Below are 18293 nucleotides of genomic sequence, written 5' to 3'. Positions count from 1 at the left end.
ATTTTACAAGACTTTATAACACCAATAATTTACAAGATAATATTTTTATGAGGAGCAAGTGTTTTTAAGTACAATTATTCTACTTGCGTTTATTGCCATATCTATTCCATCTGTGACAGAAGAATTAGATAAAGCAATTAATCATATCTTGTTTTTCTCTAGGTTGATGAGGAAAGAATGAAAGGTATTTTGCCCATAACAGGAGAGATAAGCAGAGATTTATGTCTAGAGCCTGAGGTTTTCCTTGTCTTGGAGGAGAGTCAAAAGACAGTTTTTGAAAGACCAGGATCATGAGACCAAAAGGCAGGGTTGTCCAAACAGTAGAGAGTTTGAAGGATTGAAAGAGAGAGGAATGTTCAGAATATAATAAAGGTGACATTTCAAATCAATGGGAAAGATGCATTTTTTTAACCAATGAGAAAACTGGGGAGTCAACTGAAGGAAAAATAATAATTTTAAAGTTTAATTCACATTTTCCGTTAAAATAAATCCAGATAGACAAATGAATGAAAAAATTGGCAAATAAAAGGAAAAGTACAAAAATAAAAGCATGAGAGGTAGATGTCGTTTGAAAATTCTATAGTGTGCATGGCATCTTTAAGTATGAAACAAAACACAAATGACAAAATAAAGCACTGATAAATTTTAATGCATACACATTTTCAGATTCTTTATGAAAGATTTCATAAAGTCAGAGACTAATGTAAATTTGGGAAAATATTTTCAATTCACATCACAGACAGCGTGAAAGTTTTCTTAATATATATTATATATTGGAGGAACAAAGAGCAGTTTCCAGTAAAAAAAAAAATACAAAGTGTTCTTGAAAGTATACACTGCTGACGGAAACATACACTTTTATGACCCCCGTGGAAGATAATTTGACAATAACCATCAAAAATACAAGGTACTTACTCTGTGACTAAGCAATTTGTTCCCTGGGCATTTATCTTACACATTTGTAAAGTATCGTATACATAAGGACATTCATTATAACCATTGTGTGTTATAGTAAAACTACCTATATGCCCACCAATATGGGACAAGTTAAATAAATTATGCTACATTCATACAATAGACTACCTTACCGTTTTATAGAGAAGATGGTATCTCTAGATGTACTGTTAAAATGAAAATTAAATCACATATCTTGTCTCTATTCGTATGGAAGAAAGAATACATAGGTAACGTTTAGACATGCAGAGAAACATCTGGAAGGACACTCAAGTATAGTGAATGCATCCAGGGAGGGGTTATAGCTAGTTCAGGATGAGGAAGGAAGACAAATTTTCACAACATTTCTTTTTGTACTTTTTAAAACTTGTCTAGTTCATTATAACCTCTTTGGTAACAAATAAATGAAAAATTTTAACTCCCCAAGTATTTGGAAGCAACAGCAAAATCGTTCTTCATAATGCATAGGTCAAACAATAATGTCATAGCGAAAACTACAAAATACTTATAATCAAATGATAGCAAAAGCAATTTTTATAAAATGTGATCAAATATAGCTTTAGCTATACTTAAATGAAAATTATAGTCTTAACCATTTTTATTAAAAAACAAGAAACACTGAAAATAATTAAGTCGACATTTAGCTTGAAGAGTAAGAAAAGATTACAATAAATTCAAATAAAATGAAAAATATGGGTAATGCATGAAATGCATGAAATGAAATAAAAAAATGAATGTAGGCAAACAAAAAAGCTCCCAGAAACCGTCATCAAAACAAAAAAGTTTTATTTAAAAAAAAAGTCAGTAAAATAGACAAGGAAGGAAAGAAGTAGTAAAAATTTTTTAAAAAGGAGTTTATCTCATGAGAAAAAAATGACTAAAATCATATGAGGAACATTTTTATTGCAACACACATAGAAGCCTAAAGTCTAAGTTAAATGGGCAAACGACTAGAAAGTGCATGCACTGCAGCAAATTAATCTAAACACACACGCACACCTTACTAGTCCAATATATAGTAAAGAAAATCTCTTGTAAGGAATCAAATCCCCCTCCCAAAAATACAGGAAGGAGAGGCACAGTCTTAGGCATATGCTTTCTAATTTTCGTGGAACAGGAACAGCAATCTTATGCAAACTCTTCTTCAATCTTATGCATTTTCTTCTTTAAAACGAAAAAGTAGGAAGATTTCCTAACTTACTTCACAAGGCTTCCAACTCCAAAGAGAGCAAAAGTTCTAACTAAAACTATAGCTATATTTAATTCAGCAATGTGTTTTTAAAAAATGTATCTTAACCAAGTAGCCATATCATAGAAGTACAAGATTATTTCATTCTAGAAAACTGAATAACATAACGTGTGCCATTAGTAGAAAAAAGAAAAAAAGTGATCATCTTAATATATGCAAAATGTTTTATCAAATTAAAATATTCATAATAAAAACTTAACAGATTAGGATTAGACATGATGGTCATTAATCTAATAAATGACATTAGCTAAAAAAAACTTTGTGAATATTTGGTGAATTCTACTACATTCAGGGAAAAAATTAAGATTATCTGATAATATCACTAAAATACAGCATTACACTAGATATCCTGGCCAATGTAATAATACAATAAAAAGAAATACAAAAATAAAATGACAGAATCACTATTACACGATATGATTGCCAACATTAAAATCTCAAGAGAATTATTTAATTAAAATTGATCAATTTTATGAGACCAGAATTACCTTTTAAATATTAGAAATTTTCAGTAATAATAACCAAATAAAAAATGAAAAAGAAAAAGAAAATTCACTCAAAAGAGAAACAAAAGCTATAAAATTACCTAGAAAATAAATTTATTCTAATATATAATACCTTTGGTAAAAATTCACAAAATTTTACTCTACGACATTAAAATAAAGCATGTAAATATGTGAAAAAATATATGAGAGATAGCTTCTTGTAAAAACACGTACAACCTAAAATGTACATATGAAGTGCAACTTTCCCACAAGAAATAGTGACAAAGAAGTTCATTTTGACAGTCCTGGGGGTGTGATTACAGCTACAATCTGAAGATTTATGACCTGACTTCAAGTTAAACACACAAAGTCAGTGAAACTATCCTCTCTTCTTCCACCAAAAAGAGGTGTTATCATAGTGTGAGGATGGGGGAACCCCAAAATCTACACCAGCATGACCAGAGTGAAGGTCTCCGCCACAAATCTTCCCCCAAGTTGTCCCCCCAAAATCACACGCCCTGTGGAAGAGCTTCCATTTCCTAAATGAATCTCTCTGCTTCTTGGTACCAGAGCTTCCCCAGAATCAGAAAGGACACATTACTGATGCAAAGGAAGATAACTCGTACATATTGCAGTATAGACCAACTAAAACATCGGACAAACTCAGGGTAAAGTTCTTGGGTACCCTGTTGTTTCACAGTGGACAATACACGCAGCCACTCACTGGTGAGAGCCTGTGACCTCTAAAGAAAGCTTTCGTTGCCCTTAGTACTTCGAAACAATTTGAAAGGAACTGGGTCTATAGGGAACAGTTGATGTAGTGCCATAAATAACTGATCCAAATTCTGCATTTCAAATTCATCATGTTCCTTGAAATACAGGGCAGAATTCATAACATGGAGCATGTTGCTTTAAATATAAAATTGGCAGATATTAGATTGGCCTGTTCCTTGTGCTCAATAGCTAATCAATGTATTGGGCACTTAAATTAAAATTTCTGTTTTATAGATTTCTTTTCAAAACACATCTTTACTACAGTACAAGAATCTCAAAGCTTATACTCTGTCAGACCTTTCAAGACCCCAATCTTTGTTTATTAATTACAAAGACCATTAACCTGATCATTCATGATCAATAGCAGGCAATTCCCAGTCACCATTGCTCGTAAGATTACTGTAGTCTTTTTTTTAAAGATTTTCTTTTTAATTTTTTCCTTTTTCTCCCCAAAGTCCCCCGGCACATAGTTGTATATCCTTAGTTGTGGGTCCTTCTAGTTGTGGCATGTGGGACGCAGCCTCAGCGTGGTCTGATGAGCAGTGCCATGTCCGGGCCCAGGATTCGAACTGACGAAACACTGGGCCGCCTGCAGCGGAGCGCGCGAACTTAACCACTCGGCCACGGGGCCAGCCCCCTACTGTAGTCTTTTTTGAAGCATGCAAAGGAGTAGCCTCTATATTTCATTCCAAAATTATCTTGATGTTTTGTTTTCATGGGCTTAATATTTAGAAAACCCAAAACTTTAAAAACAATTCATGAATAAATAGATCATATATCAAGTAAGGGATTTCTTTGAGTGAGTAGATTTCACGTCAGAGACTTGACCCGGTACAGTTCTAATCCATAACTATTCTGTGAGATCCTGACCAGATGATTTCCAAAGGCTGCCATTTATTCTTACAATCTCCTATTTCAATTTACAGATGAAAATTAAATGAGTCCTAAAATTTAAATATATAAGAATTCTCTCTCTTCTTCACAAAGGTAGTATTTTTCTTTCTTTACAATGAGTTGAAAGACTAAGAACTCCATATTCATTTAGATACCTCTTCACTCGATCCTTCCTACTCATTCTGGTTATCTGTGTTGACAGCTTGAACAGCGAGGCCTGTGTTACGGTAATACTCCAACAGACATATTTTTTCCAGGCTGGGTCATCTCCACTCTATTCATTCTCTGGCTGAATTTGAAATTTGAATTTTGTCATTCCACCTTCCGAAAGCAATAGATTGGGAGAAGCTGGGCATGTAAGACAATAGAACACAACCTGCTAATCTTTGATTAAAAAAAACAAAACTATAATCCTATGTAACATGGTGTCACTCTCCTTTTTTTATTACTTCATTTTTAATCTGATGAAGAATGACTCAGCACACTCAACGGGTCATAGCATATAAATGAGCTTTTGGAATCATATACTTTGAGTGATAAGTACCATAACTTATCCAATACTTTCTGGACATGTGGCAATGAATTCCATTTTTCTCCCTTTCCTATAGTTTTGTTCACTCTGCTAGTCACACCATCTGCTCCCTGCCATCTATCCTCTTCTGTTGACAGAGAGAGTAGTGATCATTCAGGTGTGTATCTGATTAAGGTGGTGTGACACCAAAGACTGAATGTTAGTGCGAGCAGTTAACCCCACACCTCCCTTCAAAAACTCTGCATTTGAACAAAGGTATTTAGAAAATATACTCCAATTTTTAAAAGAGAAAAAAATAAACACCTCTTAGTCATAGCTCCAAGCAAAACCCAGAATCTAAAACCCCTAATCTGAATACTACAGTCATCATTGCCTTGCTAAATTCTCAAGTAAGGGGCTATTTATTTAGAAAACACGTTTTAATGACTACAAGTAGTTATATTTTCCACGAAGTCTATCTGGTCTCATATGCTGGTTTATAAACCCAGATTACACATAACCTTTAGTGCTTCTCTTTTCCAGTGGAGGCAGAAAGAGCAGAGAATGGAAAGTCTTAGGCTGACTGCTATCTTTCCACTAGCTTTGATCTGATCTTACCCTGTTTCTACCCTGCACTTGGCAGTGTACCTCACAATCTGGAATAAATTCCAGTTTTATTTTTCCACATCAGCTACACGAGCTGGAAGAAAAGTGCTACCTAAGGAAAACAGTATTTTGTCTGTTAGGTTCCATATATAATAATTTATCTCATCCACAAAATGACCAAATGCCTTCCTCCGTTGACCCTCTGTGGACTAGTGAACTCCTGTTTCCCCTTGACCTCTGGCAGAGCATTCTCTCCCCTGGCATGGAGTGCACAACTGGGTTGGAGTGGCATTTTAGCAACTTATAAAATAGAGATTCTCAAGTGCGATGTATAGCCCTCCAGAGAGTAATGGATCCAGTTCTTGGTTCCAATTCATTTAATTTCCCACTGCAAAGTCAGAGTAGACAGGATAGGTGAGGTGTGGGCCTTCCTCTATGCTTATGTTGACTACATTAAATAGGAACAGGGCCGATTACCTGTGACTAGGGTGTGAAGTACGATAAACACACTCAAATAGGTTTTCTCCTTTTCTCCCAATGATTTTTAAGCTTGAACTCAATTAACTACGTACATTGTGATCTCCACAAGGGTTTCCTCCACAATGTGCTTCCCACAATGGCTTTCTCTGGAAGCACCATTGCACAAGAATTCTTCTTGCCTCTTTGGGAACTGTTTATTAATAATTTATGTTACTCCTATGTATCAATGGTCAAAATAGTAGGTGGATCAGCTCCTCTGGCCTGTTATTAATCCTGCGTTGTTATCTCCAGAAGCTATATATTATCCTGGCCATTGTCTGGAGAATAGACGATCAGGTAATAAAGTAGAAGCAAGGAGGTTAATTCAGGTATGATGCAAAAATCTAGGTGAGAATCTATGGTTGGATGGTGATGGTTTGATTAAAGTAGTAACAGTAGAAATGGCAAGAAGTGGAAGAATTTCTGCTATATTCTGGGGGTGGCATTGATAGTATTTGCTAATCAATGAGATGTTAGCTTTAAGAAGGGGACACATTAAGGATACTTCCTACGATTCTAGCCTAAGCAGCTCAGTAGACGGCAAGATCATTTGCTGAAATGCAGAAGACTGTGGAAGGCAAAGTCTTTGGGAGTGTAGGGAGAAATCGATTATTCTGTTTTGGAGAAGTTAAGTCAGAATGTTTACGTGGGCTCCATGAGGAGACATTGAGCAGGCACTTGGACACATGAACTCACTGTGTAGATAAGAGGTGGAGATATAACATTAGGAATCACCAGAAAAGAGATTGAACCCAAGGCCATTGGACAGGGATATGATCACTGAGGGGAAGTGTGTAGATAAGTAAAGATGTAACACTATGACTTCCCTCTCCCCACCAAGTCAGTCCTTGTTCTCATTGGGAAATCGGGAATGTTAAGCGACTAAAAGTCCACTTCCATGTGCCCACATATCCACTCAGAGCAATCTGAGTGTTCACTTTTATACAAAAATATATATGTGCCATGTGACTTCTTATTTCAGCTCACATTCAGCATGAGAAATAGCAGTCTAGTGAATAAGTGGAATTTCAGGCATTTCTTCAATATCTGAGGCCTGGAATATCTTCCATTTCATTGCTGCTAAATTTCCCTTTCATGCTGAAATCATTTCAGCACTTCTAAAAATAGTTTTCATCAGCCACATCTTTCTATAGTTTTAGGAAACACTCAGAACACCCAAGAATACCATAGCATCACCCTCACATCCACACAATGTGGAAACAACCAAAATATCAATTAAATGTGACAAACAGCAGTTTATAATCTAAGTCCCTAATTTCTCTATTATAAAATTTCCCTACAAAACGTGTGTGTCAAAATCAAATATACATTGTAAAGTCTAGACTTGAATTTTCATGACCAGCTGCAGAGAATTATTGTTATTTAGAGAGAATAAAGAAGATATAAGGAGAGTAAAACAAAAAGATTTCCAGATTTCACTGTCTTCAAAGTATTATTTCATCTGTGCCAACAAGTTTTCCATTGCCAACCTGTATAGTTAAAATCAGTTACTTGACATGTTGTTATAAGATTAAGCTAAAATTCTAATGATTAGAGAGTGAATTCCAGAGCAAGGATGCCTGTGTTCAAATCTTAGCTTTGCCAAATATTTGAAGTATGTGCTTAGACGATTACCTAATTTCTCTCTTTTTCAAATTGCTCACCTTTAAAATAGTTACAATAACATTCCTAACTCATGTTGAACTTGCCCATGGAAATGCAGCTGTACAAAACCCATCCATGAGTGTGTATTCACTCTTCTGTCCCCAATATGCCATAAATCCCTCATTTCTCTAAAACATAACTAGAATTTATTTCGCCTTTCCCTTTTACACATTTTTCTAACTTGACATGGAATGAAATAGGCAATTCTGAAACTTTCAGTGAGGATTTAAGCATGCCTAACAAGCCCAAGTAAAGGGGAAAATTGTACTTAAGCAATTTGCATTTCACACAAAGATTTTCTCCATGCAATTTCTCTTTATATACAAGACTAGCTTCTGTAGCATCTATTGTGTGCCAGGCACTAGTGTTTTGTAAACTTTATCTCATTTGGTTTTCATAGCTACGCCATGAGGTTGGTAGTATTTTAAATCCCATTTTACAGATGAGAAAACTGAGAGAGGTTAAGTGATTGTTCAAGATATTGCAGCTAGAAAGTGGTGGGCTGGGATTCAAACCCAGGCAATCTGGATCCCAAGTCTGGGCTCTCAGTCACTGCTGTACGGCCTGTAATTGCAAACAAAGGACACTGTACATTTACTTAAAATACTTGGTGAAAAATAAGATGGTAGCCTATCATAACTGACATCGCCCACTCAAGGAAGTTTTCTGACATGATACTGTATCTATCACAATAGTAATTAGCATATCAGTCATTCCAAGATGATTTATCTAATTTTAAAACCTAGTATTTGCCAAACTGACTACAGTTTAATTTTTGGTGAGTATAGTTTATTAAATTTTTACAGCAACTATTGTATTGCAATTGAGTTTGGGTAATGCTGATTCAGATTCCTTCTAGGAGAGGTAGACTCTCTTATTCTTTTATAGAAATATTTGGAGAAGGGAAGATTGCATTTTATTATCATCAGTGAATGAAGTTATAGAGACATAGGAAGGATGGTCTTTTTAGAGAGTCTGCTTCATTTGTAAAAGGAAACTTAGGTATCCCTGAGTAGTGGAGATTATGCAATCAGTGTCCCACATATTAAATAATTTGGTTAACTAGATACTAGCAGGTTTCTGACAACTTTTATGCTGTTGTGGAGTTGGAAAATATGATGTATGATGGGACAATCAGGAAGACTGTCTTTAAACACCCTGTGTGATCCATGTTCCACATTTATTTTACATATTCCACCTATCTCCTCCCAAAAAATTTAGAGGAATTTTGCAGTAAAGCTCTCTCTCTCTTTAACACACACACAAGCACACACCCACCCCCTCCCCACAATGTAATTAACCTGTGTCTCTGGCCCTCCTCCCTGTACCACTACTCTGAGATTATATGGTGAAGACCTTTAAATATTATGAGGGTATACTCATGTAGTTTATAGTGATTGTATTATAAACATTTACTGAGCACATATAAAGTAGGAGGATGTGGTATGTGCTCTTACACATTTATTCATCCAGTCACGGAGTGCCTCTTGGATACTAGGTATATGATTTTGTTCGGTCATTACAATTCTTTTGGCTAAGAGTTATTATCTTGATGTTATATATGAGAAAAAAGATGCCCAGAAAAGAATTTCAAAAGAACCCAAATCACAAAAAACAGCCAGATTCAGTGCTTGGTCTTCTGCATCCTGTATCCTTTCTCCTAGAGCCCTATAGCAGAGGTCTCTTCCTATAGCATTTGTTTTCTTTTCTTCAGAGTTCTGTGGCTTTCAAACAGACAGACTTGAGCTCCTGTGTCTTGGTTATCTCTATCTAGAAATCCCATATGTCGTTAAAGTTTACTAAAACATTGTTGGCTAAAAGAAACTATAACTGACTCCATCATACAACCCTAATTCTGTCTTCCATTGAAATGATGGATTTAGTGGAACACTATCAACTCATTCTAGCTGGACAGAGTTTTGGGGCAAATTGCTGTGTCAGTTTAAGCTGATGAGAGAACCAAGAGCAGAGAGCTGACATATCTTATTGTTAGTGCCACACTCTACCCACAAGGGCAAAAAATTCTCAATTAGAAGTCTGTGAGTGAGTTTCTTGGATTTATTGGCTCTCTATAAGGTAAAGCTGCTGATGGAAGGCAGGAAGGCATCACTCTGGGGATCAAAACTAAAGCCATATTCAATGTTTAAATGATTATGCTCTCCAAATTACCAACCACTTACAGAGGAGAAGGGCATTAGCCACTCACTACTGTGGGGGACTGGAATTGGCCACCCCAAGATATGTCTCTTTGGCATGAGGATTATTTTGGGTTGGTTACTTTTAAAAACTGCAGATAGGAAAGAAAGTCTGAAAAGTAGAATTTACCTACCCTCTGTTAAGAGATATTTACATTTGTAAAGGAAATCTCCATCTGTAAATGTGTCTCCCTCTCTGTACTGGGAAGAAAGGCTGATGACCTTATCTCTAGAAACTCTCATCAATGTGGAAGGCAAGGACTCAAATCTGCATCATAACCTTAATCTTGTTCACTGTACGTTTTTGGTAACCACGCATGATCGACTCCCACTACCCCCAACATCCTCCTTTGTCTTTAGCTGAGGGTCATATTTAAGGGGAGAGCTTCCACCATTTGGGTGAGTTGCTCAATTTTCCTGAGCTTCTCCCATGTATACATGTTATAAAGCTTTGTTTAATTTTCTCCTACTCTGTTTCATGTGAATTTAATTTGTTTTCTGGCCAGAAGGACCCAGAGTTGGTAGAGGAAATGTCTTCCTCCCCTACACTACCATACCCACAACACCTATTCTGGTCCTGAGAGTTAGAGTGGCATGAGCTTGTCAAATGCAAGGGTACACAGCTATTATAAGATCAAGATGCTCAGAAAAAGGAGCCACGTGTGGGCCAGAGAACACATCAGCTCCTTGTAGATGCCAGTGCTTTTTTCCTTATCGTATGAGATTTTTCTTTATACCTTTTTGTTTCTTCCTGTGCGGCTTGTGTGGAAAACTTGGCCTAGTTCAGTCTGCCATTTGAGAGAACCCATCTGCTACAGAAAAATTCTAAGGATGCTTGCCTAGAAAAGTTCTGCTTTGGACAAGTGGAAATTCTCCTGTACTTTGATAAAGTTGCCCTTGGCTTTGTAGGGGAGGAAGAACTATTCCTCTATCCTCTATGTTCTTCTGGCTTATCTAAGGATTAAATTGACATAAGACAGAATAACAGGAGAAAAATCAAACAAAGCTTAATAACATGTATACATGGGAGAAAGGAAATCTAAGTAACTTACCAAAATGGCCAAAGCCACCACCTTAAACAACATCTTCAGCTAAAGACAAAGGAGGATGTTGGGGGTAGTGGTTTGGGATTTCAAAGGGGAGGAAGGCAATTCACATGGAGATGAAAAAGCACATGTTTGGTAAGCAAATGTTTGCTGGGCCATCTATAGACAACATGACCTGAGAGATAACGATATTAGACCTGAAGTGAGTTTGCTAACCCGTTGTGCAGCAAGCCAATTTCTGGCACCGGGGGTAGTGGAAGAAAATAGAAATTTTATTTTTGCACAGTGCTGAGCAAGGAGAGAGGGCAGCTAACGCTGAAATCCAAAACTCCCCAAAAAGCTAAAAGGAAGGGTTTTTATTTGGGGTTTTAGGGAGGGGAGGGGGAGCATATGGCCTTGCTGGTTGGAGCTTCCCCACCAGCTTGTCTTTGGTCTTGAGACTACTTGCAGAGAGGAGGGAACCCATGACCTTGCTGGTCAGCAGCTTTCCCACTAGCCTGTATCTCTTTGTGGGGAGGAGATAATGAATCCAGGTTCTTGTCCTTGGCAGTGTCTGTCTCTATGGAGGATAGTGGATTCTGGAGCCAGGAAGTCAGGGAGTAAGCAGGGAATGAGTGTTTTGGTTTTAACCCCATAGATGCTGGGTTTAATGAAGGGAAACTGATATCAGGGTCAGTGTCAATAACTTTGATAAAAATGGGCCTAGCAAGGTTCCTCCCAGTCTACCACACCCCAAGTTATCTATGACGATAGTTCCTTCCTTGGACAGGTCTTCTATCTTAAATTCTTTTAGGCATTTAGGGGAAAGGTCAAAGTTGCTTTCCGAGTCTTTTGTTCTTAAAAATAATCAAATCAAAGAGACAGATTTTGAGGAAGCCACAGCTTCATCTCTCTCTCTTTCTCTCTTTCTCTCTCTCTCCATATTATATTAATTGCTAAGATTAAGATGTAAAACTTAGAATAAAGGGCCAAGGTAGGAGCAATTAAAATCGTTGTTTCTGTACTTCTTTCAGCCCATGTGCTAAGGTCAGAAGTTTAGAGACAAGTGCTCTAGTGTTTAAAGAAAGTGTGAATTTTCTTGGAAGCATCCCTTCTGGATCCCTCCCTTTGCACCTGTGGCAGCTTAAACATGTGGAAAAGAATCTCTGGATTTGAGTCACTTCTGCCTTCTTTCCACTACTGAGATGGGAATATTAATAATGACTATTAAACTGCCTATGTATGGAGAGGATCGAGTAGCTGGTGATGTTGTATAACAAGTGTTGAGTTTAGGCTGACCATCTAGAAGGAAGGCTTTGTCTGTATTAAAGATAGGGAGGGTCTCCTGGGAAGTCAGGAACTCAATGTGAGAAATGAACCAGTCTAAGACACAGCCACTCTCTGGCATCCATTTGGAAGTTAATTGAGAAAAGCTTTAGAAGCCTCTGGGACAAACCAATGGAGAATTAATTTTATGTCCTTTAGAAACAATTGGTTTTCCAGGAGGCCACAGCATTAATGCCTAGCTGTTGGAACTGCATGGTGGGGTTCTCTTTCGATTGGTGACATTAGCTATTGGACCTTGCTGGCAACAAAGCAGCAAAGTCAAATTAGGATCAGCAGCATTAATGGAGGAAGAATCAAGACCAGAGGCTAGAATGTCAATCGAGTAGAAAAATAAAATCTATAACAAGTTTAATTAAAATAATAAAATCTGCTATACATTTTAAAAGACACAGCAGCAGCTAACTGGTCTTCTGGAGAGGATGTAGGAATTTCATTGTGGGCCCTCTGGGACCAATGAGTTAAAGCTCACAATGAGTGCCATTGTCGCTCACCCATTATCACAAGAGGGAAGCATCCCTGATACGGGCATAGAGGATCCTGGGAGGGGGCCGAAAGGATTGATTGGGCTAAAAATAGAAGCAAAGAAGAGAACTAAGAATGGCTTCAGGCTAACAACTTTGTGACTAAAAATAGAGCCATTGATTTTCTCAGTGGCTTGAATCACTCGAAAAAGTATGGCTTACACATATAGGCACAAAATGAGCTCTTGCTTAATATGGGCTGAAAACGGAAGGTCAGGCAAGTGGTTTCCATGCATAAAAACTGTATTCCAAACAATCTATTTGATATTTTATGCTAATATACAAATAGCATCTGTGGATTGTTTTTTTATTCAATTGAAATAATTTGAGATAAGTAATTAAGAGGTTTAATTTGATATTAGAAGTTGTAGAAGATTCTTTCAACCTTGTGGTTTTGAGTTTAAGAACAAAGAGCATACGATCCTAAGCATCTAAACCACAGAAGATGAAGAGAGATCATGAATTGGCTGAGGAGAAATGGCAGCCATAAAACATTTGGAGCTGTCAGAAAGTCCCATAGTCTGTTTCCAGATGTGCCTCTTACTGAGTGTTTGACCTGCACCCAGTTGCTTAAAGTCTCTAAGCCCAGGCTTTTATCCTTCTAAGTGGGAGTTATTTCTATTCCATAGGATTGTTGGGAAGAATACTTGAGATAATGTATACAAAGTGCTCAGCACAGAACCAAGCACATAATAAATGCTCCTTAAAAGTCAGCTGCTATGGCAAAGGCTACTAGTTGCCAGTCCAATATACATGCTTCCCTTGTTTTGTGCCATCAGAATCACAGTTTTGTTGGGAGTTGCATTATACCCACTAAAAACTATGTTTTCCAAACCTATTCTTCAGACAAAGGTGAACATTTGAAACAGTTATGGCCAATGGGATGCTATCAAACTTGTGAGTTTAGTATCAAGAAAACCATTTTGTCTTTACCTTCTTCCTGCTTGAAATGACAGCCATGTTGCCTGAACATTAGCAGCCATCAGGTGACCACGAAGCACCCTGAAAGATGAAAGTCATGTGCTAAATACGATAAAGCAGAAATATTGAAGGACTTTAGGTCCCTGAAGATAGCATGCAACTGTCATAACAATCCTCGATTGCCCATCTGTGATAGTTAATTTTTTGTGTCAACTTGGTTAGTCCATAGTACCTAGATATCTGGTCAAATATTATTCTAGGTGTTTCTGTGAATGTATTTGCTCACTGTTGAGCACAATTCTTTGCTGTACATCAACTATTTTTTGCTAATTGTTGTAATGTTATTATGATCACTATTATGTGTCAAAATGCACAATTTCTTCCCATGCTTAAATTGGGTTAGGGATAAATTCTTTTCAAATTTTGGATTGGCCACAGAAGAAAGAGGTAGAAACATAAAAAATAGCAAAAAGAATGAAGTCCTACATTTAATTTCCAAAAAGCACCTATTATCACTAAACTTTAGTTTGAATCACTGTTACACTGAAGTTACGGCCTTAAGATACCATGGTCACACTCGTGTGGAAAAGGGACCAGGCTCTGAGAATGAGACACATTTCACTGAGCAGCCAACTAACTCTTCTGCAATTAAGCCTATATGAGCAACAGTGGAGGAAAACTAGGATGTTCACAGAGTTCTTTGCACTCTGTGTCTCTCCAACAAATCTCAAGTGCAGTGCTGCTGAGCACGTTGCATATTCTGGTAATGTAATTAATACAACATCAAAGAATGCCATCCGAACATTTTTAAGCCTCAGGTTTCTTTTTTAGACTGTAATTTTACAAATTTGCAGAGTAGAGATGATATTTAAAAAATGCCTTTTTCTGGTAGTATCTCTGTTGAAAAGCTCTGCCCGTCTGACTTCCTCTATCTCCTTTATGATCCCTGAAGAATCCCTGTAGGATCCCTTAGAGGTCTGCATAGTCAAGATAAAAACAATTTCTGATCTATAGATTCCATTGAAGACCTATGCCCTCGTTCAGTCTCTGAGCATTGCAAAGATTAGACTCATGCCCTTCTCTCCTGATCCCAGTTCAATTTCATCTCTACCATGTGCATCATCCTATTTATTATTGTCTCTAGATTCTATGCACAAGTTGTACCATAGCTTCTAAAGCTTTTCTCTTTTTCTCTTTTTGTCACCTTTATATATTCATTCGTTCATCCGTTTTTAATAACAGCACAATGCTTGGCCACATGAACTGATTCTCATTATACAAGTCATTTAAAATAATACTTGTAGAAAATGTCTGCTTATTGCTTTGTGGTAAAAATTAAGCATAGAAACAAAATCTAGGAATGTATTGTGAACTACAATGAAGGACAAGTTGACCAGAAATTTGACACAATGGATACTAGCGACCTGTTTTGACCCTTTCAGTCAATTTTATCCTTTTGCTTTGAAAGATATTGTGAAACGTGGCTCATTTGAAATGTTATGATGTTTGGGTTGTTTTTTTTAGTATATTGTATTTGAAGAACATCTTAAAGGGTAGGTTTTATGATTGAATATTTTAATGACCATATCAAAATACCTGGCCTGTTATCATACAGCATTGCATAGATATTATCCTTGAATTTGCAAGAACATTCATATCATCACGTTGCTTTGTGATAACATATGAAATAAACTATGAGGATACTAAAATGATATTCACATCAATATGTCCACCCAGACAGATTTCTTATACAAAATACTCCCTGTACTTAATTTTAAGGTATATTGCTAAATCTTATTCTTAGAATATCCTAAAACACAAGAACATAAAGTTCCCTGGTAAATTTAATTAAGAAAGTAGAAGGAGTTCTTTTCGGTTTGAATGTGAAGGCAAAAATTCAGTTTTCTGCTAGCTCATCTTGGAAGTCATTGAAAAAATAGCAAATAAAAAATCAATTTTCAGTGAAATAAAGAGACAGCTGGGAAGACAGACATTTAAACAGATGGAGTGGCTGCCAGGAAAGATATACATGAAGCTGGGCCACAGGAAAAGCGAAGCTAATACATGAGCAAAGAAGACTCAGTTGTGATGGATCCCGAGCAAAGACGAGGAAGCACAGCTTTCAGAAGTTGAGAAGCACATGCTTATTTGCCAAAACCCTAGGTAACCATTGAAGTGGCTGGTTCTAAGAAACAACAGAGGTAGAAGTAAACGAGGATTCATGAAAAACAAACAAAAAAGCTCCTTTTACAGAATGTGTACTGTCTCCGTGACAGTAAATGAGAATGGAGTTTTTGCATTATGGTTTTTCACCATGAGCTGTTTATCTCATTTAAGTAGGAAGAAGAAAAGCATGATTAAACCCAGACAAAAAAGTAGATTTAAGAAAACAAACAAACAATATTAAAACTCCGATGAGCTTGGATGTATTCAGGCAACTCCCAAAATAAATGATTTGCAAGTAGCTGATGGAGGTGTGGGGGCATGCAGGAGCCACCTCTTTCAGTGACCTGTAATGAAAAAGGAATCCACATAGATTCTATGTAAATATGCCACATAAGAAAGAGAGGGAGCGAAAAATGACAGATTGGGTGTTTGCAACACACTGTCTTGCCACAAAGATGAGAACAATACCCAAAGATATTTTCAAGCAAAAAGCAGAAATGCAACAATTCTCTAAAGAGAGAGCAAGACAACCAGAGGAAATGAAAGTTAAGCTAACAAAATTAAAGAAAAAATGTGGGCGGATGGTCAGAAGTTTGTATAGAAGCACAGGTTTCCTTGTATATGCATAAAATACTTGGAAAAGATACGCAAGGAATGACTAATGCTAATTATTTCCTGGAGGTGAACGCAGAAGCCGTACAGGGATTAGACGGATACACATCACAGCATGATATACACAATCCTTACACTTTTTTAGTTGTGAACTATATCAATATAATACTAATCAAAACCTAAATAATTTTTTAAATATCATAAGCAGTTAGTAGGCAAGTGGCCGATAAGAAATTCCTGGTGACTTTAGGCCAAAGCATCTAAAACACCTTTATCTTGCTTACAACTTTTAAGAGCTCCTTCTTTTCCTCAAGTTGAAGTTTGAAATCGTGGAATGTGTGGGCTTCAGTGTTGAACCTTGAAGAATTCTCAGTGTCAGGGCCCTTGTCCCGGGTGAGGCTAATTACTCCTTTTCTGCATCTTCTCTCTGCCTGTACTGATAGCTCCACTCTGATTTCCACTTCTACATTCTCTCTAGTTCCAGCAGCCTCAGGCTACATAGGATCTTCATTTAATTATTTTTTTTCGTTTTCCTATATCTCTTTCACTGTCTTTGCCAGAGTCAATTCAAAAGGACCATATCATAACAGTGGTCACCTGTCGTTTTTCTCCCTCAGATGAGACGATTGAGCCTGGAAAGTTGCAATATCTTGTCCCAAGATCAAAAAGAGGGGGAAAAAAGAGCAAACTAGATATCTTGAATTTCACCCTCAATGCCCCATATACCACCTCTTGCATCTTTTGTTTTAAATAAGAGCTAGTGTTCTCATGGGAAGAATTGTTATAAAGATAAAACTTTAATTCTATTAACACAGAGACCATTAAAGTCAACTTCATTAACACCATCAAAACATGTTTCTGTTTCTTTATCACTCACGAGACATATCTTTTCTGCTATGTATTAAACATTATTTTAAAGTTTCAAACGTTAATTTTTCCTTTTGGAGAATTTAGAAAACGTCTTCACTCACCCTTCACTCAGGCTTTTTTCCACCTCAGAAAGCAATTTGATAAAAACCACATGCCTGCATGTTGATTTTATATCCTGAAACGTTGCTGAATTCATTTATTCATTCTAACAGTTTTTTGGCAAAGTCTTTGTTTCCTTTCTGTGTAAAGATCATGTCATCTGCAAACAGAGTCCATTTTACTCCTTCCTTTCCAATTTGGATGTCTTTTGTTTATGTATTTATGTTTTTGCCTAATTTCTCTGGCTGGGACTTCCGGTACTATGTTGAATAGAAGTGGTGAGAGTGGACATCCTGTCTTGTTCTTGATCTTACAGGAAAAGCTTTCAACATTTCACCATTAAGTATGATGTTAACTGTGGGCTTATCTTATATGGCTTTTATTATATATTGAACTACATTTCTTCTATATCTAATTTGTCGAGCGTTTTTATCATAAACGAGTGTGGAATTTTGTCAATTGTTTTCTCCGCAATTAAGATGATCCTATGATTTTCCTCCTTCATTCTGCTAATGTGGTGTACCACAGTTATTGATGTTCATGTGTTGAAACATTCTTGCATCCTGGGGATTAAACCCTACTTGAACGTGTTGTATGATCCTTTTAATGTGCTGTTGAATTCAGTTTACTAGAATTTTGTTGAAGATTTTTGCATCTATGCTCATCAGAGATATTGGCCTATAATTTTCTTGTCTTATACTGTCTTTATCTGGCTTATGTATCAGAGTAATGCCGGCCTCACAAAATAACTTTAGAAGTGCCTCCTCTTCTTCAAACTTTGAAAAAGTCTGAGAAGGATTGGCATTCATTCTCCTTTAAATGTTTGGTAGATTTCACCAGTGAAGCCATCTGGTCATGAACTTTTTCTGATTGGGAGATT

At 36.8% G+C, this 18293-nt stretch overlaps 1 long non-coding RNA gene across 4 annotated transcripts in view; it reads right to left on the bottom strand.

Moving 5' to 3' along the window:
• LOC139076402 (uncharacterized) overlaps window positions 1-18293 on the bottom strand; it is a 104313-nt gene that overhangs the window by 6850 nt on the left and 79170 nt on the right. For all 4 annotated transcript variants that reach the window (XR_011527977.1, XR_011527975.1, XR_011527978.1 and 1 more), the window contains one exon: window positions 13679-13747. This is a non-coding gene — a long non-coding RNA (uncharacterized lncRNA). The remainder of the gene's footprint in view (window positions 1-13678; window positions 13748-18293) is intronic.

Source organism: Equus przewalskii, chromosome 16 (genome assembly GCF_037783145.1).
Source record: "Equus przewalskii isolate Varuska chromosome 16, EquPr2, whole genome shotgun sequence".
Taxonomy (NCBI): domain Eukaryota; kingdom Metazoa; phylum Chordata; class Mammalia; order Perissodactyla; family Equidae; genus Equus; species Equus przewalskii.
This window is presented reverse-complemented; position numbering and strand designations above follow the sequence as displayed.